Source organism: Dipodomys ordii, unplaced genomic scaffold, assembly GCF_000151885.1.
Source record: "Dipodomys ordii isolate 6190 unplaced genomic scaffold, Dord_2.0 Scaffold528, whole genome shotgun sequence".
NCBI lineage: Eukaryota > Metazoa > Chordata > Mammalia > Rodentia > Heteromyidae > Dipodomys > Dipodomys ordii.
The window spans coordinates 13657-23355 of NW_012267744.1; the positions used below are offsets into that span (position 1 = coordinate 13657).

The 9699-nt window shown below is 46.3% G+C and overlaps 1 pseudogene; it reads left to right on the forward strand.

Annotated features, from left to right (window-relative positions):
- The first annotated feature begins 7546 nt into the window (after positions 1-7546).
- On the forward strand, positions 7547-8338 carry LOC106001864 (annotated as a pseudogene).
- The last annotated feature ends 1361 nt before the right edge of the window (positions 8339-9699 follow it).

A 9699-nucleotide genomic window follows, 5' to 3' on the forward strand; every position in this document is an offset into this window, starting at 1 on the left:
TTTCCTAAGCAAAAATATTTCTGCTTACTTTTCATAAAATAAAGAGATTTGTGAAAATGGCCACATTTGGGGTTTTTTCTTTTTGCCAGTTTGTTTCTAAACGACATCTTTAGTTTATAAGCCATTTGCTGGCATGACTCCCTCTTCCTCAGAAGTGAATGTTAGTCTTCTCCTCCACCTCTTCCTCCTTCTCTTTCTCCTCTTCTTCCTCCCCATGGTTCTCTCTCTCTCTCTCTTTCTCTCTCTCTCTTTTTAATTTTTTGTTGGTTATGGGGTTTGAACTCTGGGCCTGGGCACTGTCCTCAGCTCAAGGCTAGCACTCTACCACTTGAGCCACAGCACCACTTCCAGTTTTCTTGTGGTTTATTGGAGATAAGAGTCTCATGGACTTTGCTGCCCAAGCTCGCTTTGAACTGCGATCCTCAGATCTCAGTCTCCTGAGTATCTAGGATTACAGCCGTGAGCCAACAGCGCCGGCCTCTCTCTCACACTTTTAATAAAAATTTTCATAAATTCTAGAACTGACATCACACATTCTGATCCTATGCACATCCAGTTGCTTTCTTTTTGTTTGTCAGTTGTGAGGCTTGAACTAGGGGCCCAGGAGCTGTCTTTGAGCTCTTTTTTGCTCAAGGCTAACGCTCTACCTCCACTTCCCGTTTTCTGGGGGTTAATAAGAGATAAGAGTCTCACAGACTTTCCTGCCCATGCTGGTTTTGAATCATGATCCTCAGATCTCAGCCTCCTGAGTAGCTAGGATCACAGGTGTGAGCCACCAGAGCCCAGCTAAGCCCCTTCCAACTTCTGTATTTCTTCCTTGCTATAAGCTGTGCTCTCTTTTTGTCTCCCTTATCTCTTAAACATCATGACCACTCCCCACTTAGGCACAGAGAGACCCCTGAGGATCCCCTGGCTTTTTATGGAGAAGGTGGCCAGGCCAGCCTGGCAGAAGGCTCCTTCTCAGGAGACTTGCCCATCTGCTGTCCTTCATCAGAACCTCCCTATACACACACCACACCCCACCACATACACACACACACACACACACACACACACACATACACACACACACACACACACACACACCTCATCTCACCATGACAGGCCTGGCTGCTCTTGGCAACTGAACCACCTGCTCCAGCCTGTTAGCCTTAATACTGCCTCCAGGACTTCACCCAGCCCCCAGATGCACCTCAGAGCTCTCCAGGATTGTGCTGCCCACATTTCTACCTCGACTCCTGTGTGCTGAAGCTGCCAGCACCTTGCTGGTAGACCACACACCTGTTAGTGACTGCACATTGCAGGCTCAATTCTCTGCAGTGACAACCACCCATGGAGCTCATCACTGCCCAGTGTGCCAGACCCAGGAAGAAAGCCTGGGTTAGGCCTTGCCAGTGTGTCTAACCACACAGATGGAATGCTCTAGGGATGCTAGGAAGCAAACAGATAGCACAAAGCCATTTGAGGTGACATGACACATACTTTTCTTTTGAGTGACTTTAGAAAAAAAGCCTCTGGTACCATCTAGTCTAAGCATGAAGGGCACTGGTGGCTCATACCTATAATCCAAGTTACTCAGGAGGCTGAGATCTAAGGATCATGGTTCAGAGCTGGCCCAAGCAGACAAATCTAAAACACTTGCAGCTCCAATTAACTGGCAAAAAGCCAGAAGTGGAGCTGTAGCTCAAATGGTAGTGCACCAACTTTGAGTAAAAAGTCAAGCAAAAGTTCTAGGCTCTGAGTTTAAGACCTAGTATTTTATTATTGTATTATATAATTTATAACATTTATAAATATGTAATATATTATAAATAATATTGTGTTAACAGTATTATAATAATAACAATAATAAATAACGACAAACCAAAAAGGGCTCAAGATGTAGCTTGGTGGGAAAGCACCTGCCTAGCAAGCATCAAGTCCTAGGCTCAAACCCCAAACTGCCAAAATAAAAATTTGTAAAAAGTCTCTTGAGATTGAACCCCAGGCTTTTCATTCCCCGAGTTTGTAACATTAGACCCATTATTTCCCTTCTCAATGCTCCTGCTTTCTCTTCTGTCCCTAAGTAAACACAATGCCATAAACAAATGAGGGTCACAAATGAGGTAAGCTTCTTAGAATAGACCTGCTATGTAGTAAGGTATTATATAATGGCACCTCCAAAGAGATCCACTTACTTTTTACATTCTCTGTCTGAACACTTCACTGATCCCTTAAAAAGTGTCTGAATAAGGAAATGAATGGCCAAGGAAGGTGGCTCATGCCTATAATCCTAACTACTTAGGAGGCTGACATTAGGCAGATAACTACTCAGGACCAGTCTAGGCAGGAAAGTTTTCCAGTTACCTTCACCACTGAGTTGGTAAGGTGGTACTCATGTGTTATCAACAAGTGAAAACTTAAAGAAAACAGGCAGATGACAGTCCAAGCACATGACTGGGCACGAAGTGAGACCCTAGCTCAGAAATAACCAGTACACACAAATTCATTCTCATACTTGGTTGCTAGACCTAGAAGATAAACATATAAGTAAACACATACCAAATCCTGTACCTAAATATGTGATAGATCTGATTAAACTACCATAGGTGCATGTGTGAAGGACCATAATAAAGTTCCTGAGAACAAGTACAACGAACTTTAACGAAAATAAACATTAGGAAGGTGAAACATGTCCTCAGGAGGCTGAGATCTGAGGATTGCGGTTCAAGGATAATCAGGGCAAGAAAGCCCATGAGACTCTTCAATTAACACCAGAATCAGAAGTGGTACTGTGGCTCAAAGTGGTAGGTGCTAGTCTTGAGCAAAAGAGCTCAGGGAGGAAGTGGCGCTGTAGCTCAAGTGGTAGAGCGCTCGCCTTGAGCTGAAGAGCTGAGGGACAGCGCCCAGGCCCAGAGTTCAAGCCCCACGACCGACAAAAAAAAAAAAAAAAGAGCTCAGGGAAAGCACCCAGGTCGTGAGTTCAAGGCCCACAACCAAAAAAAAATTAATAAAATTTAAAAGAATTTAAAAAATAAAGTGATGTTGGTATGCCGATGATATCTCCTTGCCAACAACCTCCCCCCAATATACCTTTCCCTACATTCAAGTGTAAGCTCCAGAAATTGCCCTGTATCATTTAGTGATTCCTTTGAATTCTCACCCTGCTATATGATTTCTGCATTCAACCAGATAATATACCCAGGAAGAAAATATCATGTAATTTTGAAGCAGCATTGAGACCATAAAGAATAAAGTTACCATGGTATTCAAATTGGGAAAATAGAGAAAACCACCTAGAATCTTACATTAGAGGCTTTTGAAACCTGTAAGTGGATATTAAGTCTCAACCTCTCTTTCCTTCCATCATTACCACAGCATACCCCAGGAAGGGCAAAGCTAAGCTTCTGAGACCATCTGTCAACCAACAGTGACTGAGAACCAGATCACATGACCATCTCGCACCACTCAAGCCAAAGGATCTCTCACAGTTCAACCCTCTCTCACAAACCTTTAGGATATTTTTCATTCAGTAAACATTTCCTGAATGTCCCATGCACATAGAACAACCCGCTACACAAACACATAGTAAATTTTACACTAGCAATAAACTTACAATTGGCTGGGATCCAAGACTGGAGTCCCTCAATGTTAATCTCATTGTAAAGCTGTTAATATAAACAAGTAGCAATGTGCTTATTTGGCTGCTTCTCCAACAAGTGAAGAATGATTAACCTGGACTACTGCTTCATGCTTCTAAATTCTAGCTCCTCAGGAGGCTGAGAGCTGAGGATCATGGTTCAAAACAAGCCCAGGCATGAAAGTCCTTGTGACTCTATCTCCAATTAACCACCAGAAAACCAGAAGTGATGCTGTGCCTCAAAGTGGTAGAGTGCCTGAGTTCAAGCCCCAAGACCCAATTTAAAAAAATGTAATCTGCCAATCTTTTCCTAAAGGACACACATACACACACACACAATCTTTTCCTAAAGGACACACATACACACACACAAAGCACCTTTCTCTCTCTCTCTCTCTCTCTCACACACACACACACACAAAAAGCACCTTTCCCCAGAGCAGCTTTGCACCTAGAGGAAGGTGCTTAACTTGACTATTGGGTTTAGAAGTGGGGTTGCTGGAAGAAGGGGATGCTTGAATTAGGTAAGGTTATCAAGGCAGAATATTGGTGATTTTATAAGAGGAAGAGATCAAAAGACATCCAGTCAGGCTTCCTAGGGACCACTGGAAAGTTCCAGAATGCTCAAAGAATTACTTTGGCCCCAGAGAAAGAAGGGTGTGTGGGGATAAAGAAACTGGTGGGATTTGGGTTCAGGTCTGCCTCCAGCTTCAGGATGCATAATTAGAACAGAGGTTGCCCCTGATCTACAGGATGGATAAATAGCACATGTATACACTCAGCCACTGCAGCACCCCCAACCTGGAGAGAGCAAAAGGCCCTGGGAGAGGCGGGAGATCCAAGGGCCCAGATTTGCTCTGCTTCCAGAGTGAACTCATTAGACTCAGCTTTGGGGTTGGCTGTATGTGCTTGGCTTCAAAGAGGTGGGCGCAGCTCAGCCACTCAAGCATCAGGATAAACCATAGTGGCCTGGAAAGAGCCAAGATATGATCAGGTTTCCACAGCTCAAGTTTCCATAGCTCACTGAAGCCCCTGATAGCTACTAGGAAAATAATATGCAATTATATCCTAGAGACATAAATGACTGAGGCCATGGTGCCCTCCACCTAGATAACCACATGTGTAGGAGACCCCCCCCCAACCTGGCCCTCCCCTGGTGTGGTCAGACATGCCTGCTTCACCCACAGAAGCTGGGGCAGGGGGAGGGAGAAAGAAGCAGGATGGTCGAGGATGGGGACACGGGGCACAGATATGGGGCTTGACCCAGAAATGCCTCTGTCCTCTGGAGCCCTGGTCTTCCGGTGGGCATGTTGTGCATATGTAGGGCCTGTCTGTGAGCAGGAGGCGGGGCGGTCATGAAGACCTCTGCTCTCCTCCTCTGGGGGCTCCTGATGTCCAGGACACTGGGATACAGCAGAGTGACACCAAGATGGTAACAGGACACCAGGACCTCTGACCTGACACAAACTCTGGCCCACAACCTGAAGCTCTCCCCTGACACAATGACCTAGGGCAGGATGGATCTTAAGCAAAAATGGGGAAGAAGGGCAGTCACATGGCAGGCAGGCAGGCAGGCAGGCAGGCCTGAGAGCAGTGGAGTGTACCTGGCTCCTGCCTGGCTCTCTTGGAAAGGCTCTCTATAATGGTCACAGTGCCTCATACCTGGGCATCAGTGCTTTCCTTCACAACTTTTGCTGGCTCCGCAGGGCACGGGACACACCTGCCAGTCCTCCAGAACACTGGGAGTCACCAGCCATGCGCCTCGGGGCGAGACAGCATGACAAGGCATTTGGAGATCAAGTATAGAGCACCTGGAAATCCTGGAAAACTCCCAGGAGGAAGACCACTGAGTGGCATGCCAGACAGTAAGAGAAGCTGTGGGTTCCAGCCCTTCACTTAGAAAGGAAACTTGTTTTCTTCTGCTAGCCCGCTAAACTGCTTACTGCCTTCATTTCCTTTTTCTTTGGAAGTACGGGGGTTTGAACTCAGAGCCTTGTGCTTGCTAAGCAGGTGCTCTACTGTTGAGCCATGCTTCCAACCTTTTTGTGCTGATTAATTTTAAAATAAGTTTTTGCTTCCTTCCTGGGTGTATATCTAGGCCTCTATCCCCCTATATTAGGATTCTCATTGTCACTGAGATGACAGCCACATACTACCACACCCAGCGCTCACTTGAAAAGGGATCTTGTGAATGTTTCTGCCCAGGCTGGCCTCCAACTGTGATCCTCCCAAGTCACTAAGATTACAGGCATGAGCTGCGGTGTCCATCGTCATGACTCTTCTGCCATTGCTATATTTTTGCCATTAATCTTCAATTCTCCCTGGCTTTACCCAACTAGAAATTCTGGGCTCCCCATACTGACTTGCTAGGGAACAGCCTGAATCTCAGCCTTACCACCACACTTCTAAGACAAATCTGGAGACAATCAAGGGAACAGGGAAGTTAAAGAGAGCTGCCCCTCCAGCAGAAAAATTTTCCAGTTGTCCTGGGTCCTTCCAATCTCTGCAAGCAATTCCCTACTGCAGCAATTCTGAGCTGAGCTCAGCCTCCTGTTCCAGACAGTAAAACAGAGCAGGGCCTCCCTATCCCACTCCTCATCAGACTCCTCCTCCTCCTCCTCCCTGCCTGCCCATCTCACCCCTACTCACAGAGAACTGCTTCTCCCACAGAGGTGGCAAACTAAGAAGTAAAATATCTCAGATGCAGCCAGGGTGAGCCAAGGAGTCGGGAACCCTGCAGAAGGAAAGGATTAGAAAAAAAATTAGAAGAAACTCAAAAGGTCTTAGAATGGATTCCAAGTGCAATGGAAGAAAATCCTGCCCAGAATTGGACACGCAGGTCCAGCTTCAAACCCAGGCAGCATCAAGCTTGCACCCAGTCCAGGCCACCTGCCAAGGCACTCCCTGGAGACTCACAATTGCTTGGGACCCCTTCTGGGTGATGCTTCGGCCTCCCAGAGACTGGTTAAAATTGGGTCCCAGAAATACCAAGATATTCTGAAGTTTGAGACCCAGAAACCAGGCCTATCATCATTCCTGAGTGGTGACCAACTCCTGCGAAATCACTCTTTTAAATGGCTACTGAAAATCCAAAGGAGACAGGAATGGCTAAACCGACAATTGTTAAGGCTCTCAGAAGAGTAGCTCTTCAGTCACACTGTAACCAATTTGAAATGATGGAAGACCTGGTCAAAGCAGAGATGTGATCCTGTCACTGCCCCTAGGAAGAAACACCAGACTCTCCATGGTCCTTCAAATCAGACCTTGGCCCAGGGCCTGAGCCGCCCCTCCTGCCCAAGCCAACTTAGGGATAAAGTTTCCTCACAGAGCCCTCTACAGTCCTGAAAAGGCCAAGGCCTGTCCCTCAGAAGCCAGTCACCCACATAGATGCCCTGCTCCCCATGAAACCCACTTGCCCTCTTCCCAGACATCCTGAGCACATGGTTCTCTGCTCTGCAGACCTTCCTCTCATCAATGCCTTTTCCCCAAGGCTCCCAGCCTTGAAATGAAGTTTTACCAAAAAGCAGAAGTAGGGTGGGGTACAATGATGAAGCCAACCCACCAGGTGGCCAGCAGGAGTGAGTGGAGTGTTCGTTTGCTTCAGGCTTTCTTCACTAACCTGGAGCTGAGCTGGTGGTTCCAGAACTAAGATGGTTGTCTTGGAACCCAGCTGGCTGTTAGGGACCTCGCAACGTTGAGATTTCCAATGTTGTGGTGGGGCATGGGGCACTGGTTGCCTCTCCAGGCTGCAGGCAGGACACCGGAAGGAGTTACTGAGCCCATGATCCTGCACCGGAATTGCAATCCGAACACCTTGTGAGGGAGACCTCGGCTTCCTTACGAAATCTATAACCAGACATGCGGGTTTTCCTCGAGTCTGGAGCGGGGGAAAGAAACTATCTAGCTTAAGGAGGCCAATGCTTGATGTTGCTTCCAGACATGTCACCACTGAGCCCTCAGTTGCTGGTGGCAGCTGCTCAGCAGACCTTCGGCATGGGAAAGAAAAAGGGAGTACCTCGAGCTACCTGCCTCCACCTAGCTGGAGAGGTACTGGCTGTGGTCCAGGGGTCGAAGCCAGCTATACTGTATGATGGCCACTCTGCAGGAGTATTGGTGCTTCAGAGCTATTTGGAGAAGTTGCAGGAAATGGGTTTCCTGGCCTCTGGACTTCACTTTCTTGACATTGGAGAGAACAGCCCAATTGTCAATCCTAAGCAAGCAAATCAGCATTTGGAACAGGTACTCCTTGGGACCACAGCCTTTGTGGATGTTTCCAGTTCCCAGCCTCACCCTTCTATCTGTTCCTGGGAACAGCTTCAGAATGTGAAGGCTCTTGTGACTAAGATCATCACACATCTGCAGAGGCTGCAGAGAACCCCATCCTTAGGAGCCTTCCACAGCAGGCTTCATTCCTCACAGTGGAATCTCTGTACTGTATTTGGCATTTCTTGGGCTACCCTGTCTCTTATTCTTTTCATGTGAACCATGTTGATGACAACTGTTTAGCCCTGACCCCATGATGTGTATTCAGTGCCTCGGAGGTCATGGCTTCGAGATCAACCCCCAATCCTGCTCTATTCCTTTAGTGTCCCAGAGAACTTGTTCCCAGCCTTGAGAGATATTCTAAATGCCTGGGAGAAGGATCTCAGAACGCAGAATGACTTTGCTGGTTTTAGATTCTCTTTTGAGATAGTCACACTGCCAGCTGTGGCCCTCTAAGTCTCCTCCTATGTAGAAGGTATTTAGTAAATGATCACCTCTGGCTTGTCAATGTCAAACAGGAATCCTACAAAGTGCTAGTTTTAAGAACACAAGAGGAGAACGCTGTGGTGAATTGGTCACATACAGGAATGGTTGTTGGTGACGGTAGTATTGGTAGTACATGTTAGTGATTACTAGGATGTTTTAGTAGTGTCTATTCACTTTTCATTGGATAAGCAGTAGAAGGAAAGAAATCACTGGAAGGAAGGGTTGTGGATGACATACTCTTGTATAATACCCTAGTATATGTGGATAGAGTCTTAGAAAGGAGAAGGATTATGGGTGCTTATGCCTATTTATATATTTCCAACTGAATCGGATTAAAGAGAGTAGACCGGGATATATTAAAGAGAGTAGACCGTGTTACATTTGTAATACATTATTCAGGAATAAACTAAAAGTTTCAAGACAAAAAAAAAGCAGAAGGCGGGCCAGGTGCTGGTGGTTCAAGCCTGCAATCCAAGTTACTCAAGAGGCGGAGAGTTGAGGACTGTGATTCAAAGCCAGCCCAGGCAGGAAAGTCTGTGAGACACTTGTCTCCAATTAAGCACAGAAAAAGCCAGAAGTGGCACTGTGGCTCAAAGTAGGAGAGCACTAGCCTTGAGCAAAAATCAAGAAAAGCACCCAGGGCCTGAGTCCAAGCAGAAAGGTGGGATTAGAAAGTGTATACTAGAGACAGTGTGTAAATGTTAGTTCCATGGAGATCTGCATACAGGGCTCAGATAAATGGCTTTTCAGGACAGGAGGGAGACAGAAATCCACCTATCCCACTCTCCAAATATACACCAGGACATCTCCCATTTCCATATGTCTTTCTCTCTATGGCATCTTAAGAGTCTACAATGAAGCTTTTTCTTTTCCCCAACCATTCCACCATAAAAGCCATTACTAAGGAACAAGTGCATGGGGACATGAACTGCTGCACCAGGAGCTGCCGAGCCTGTAAGAAAAGAAGAGTGGAAGGTGGAAAAGTAGCCCAACAAACCACCAATAACGAGAAATAACAACCAGAAAGGGAATGAGGTCAGCCTCTAGCACAGGGCCCTTTGCAAAGTACAGGTTGGTATAATTCATTATTCTGGAACAATTGAGCTAGACAAGATCTATACACTTAGAGCCATACACATCTTCTTTTTAGTTATTTTTTATGCTGGGAGTGATTTCTAATCTGGCTGACAATCTGATGAACTAGCTCAAAGAAGAAAGATTTAACAGCTTGTTACTGCCCACAGCCAATTTCAATAATCTCCTACCTACTGGAAAGTTCCAAGTGGTGCAAAGTGCAATGATACACCAGGCAGGTGGCTTATGGCTGTAAT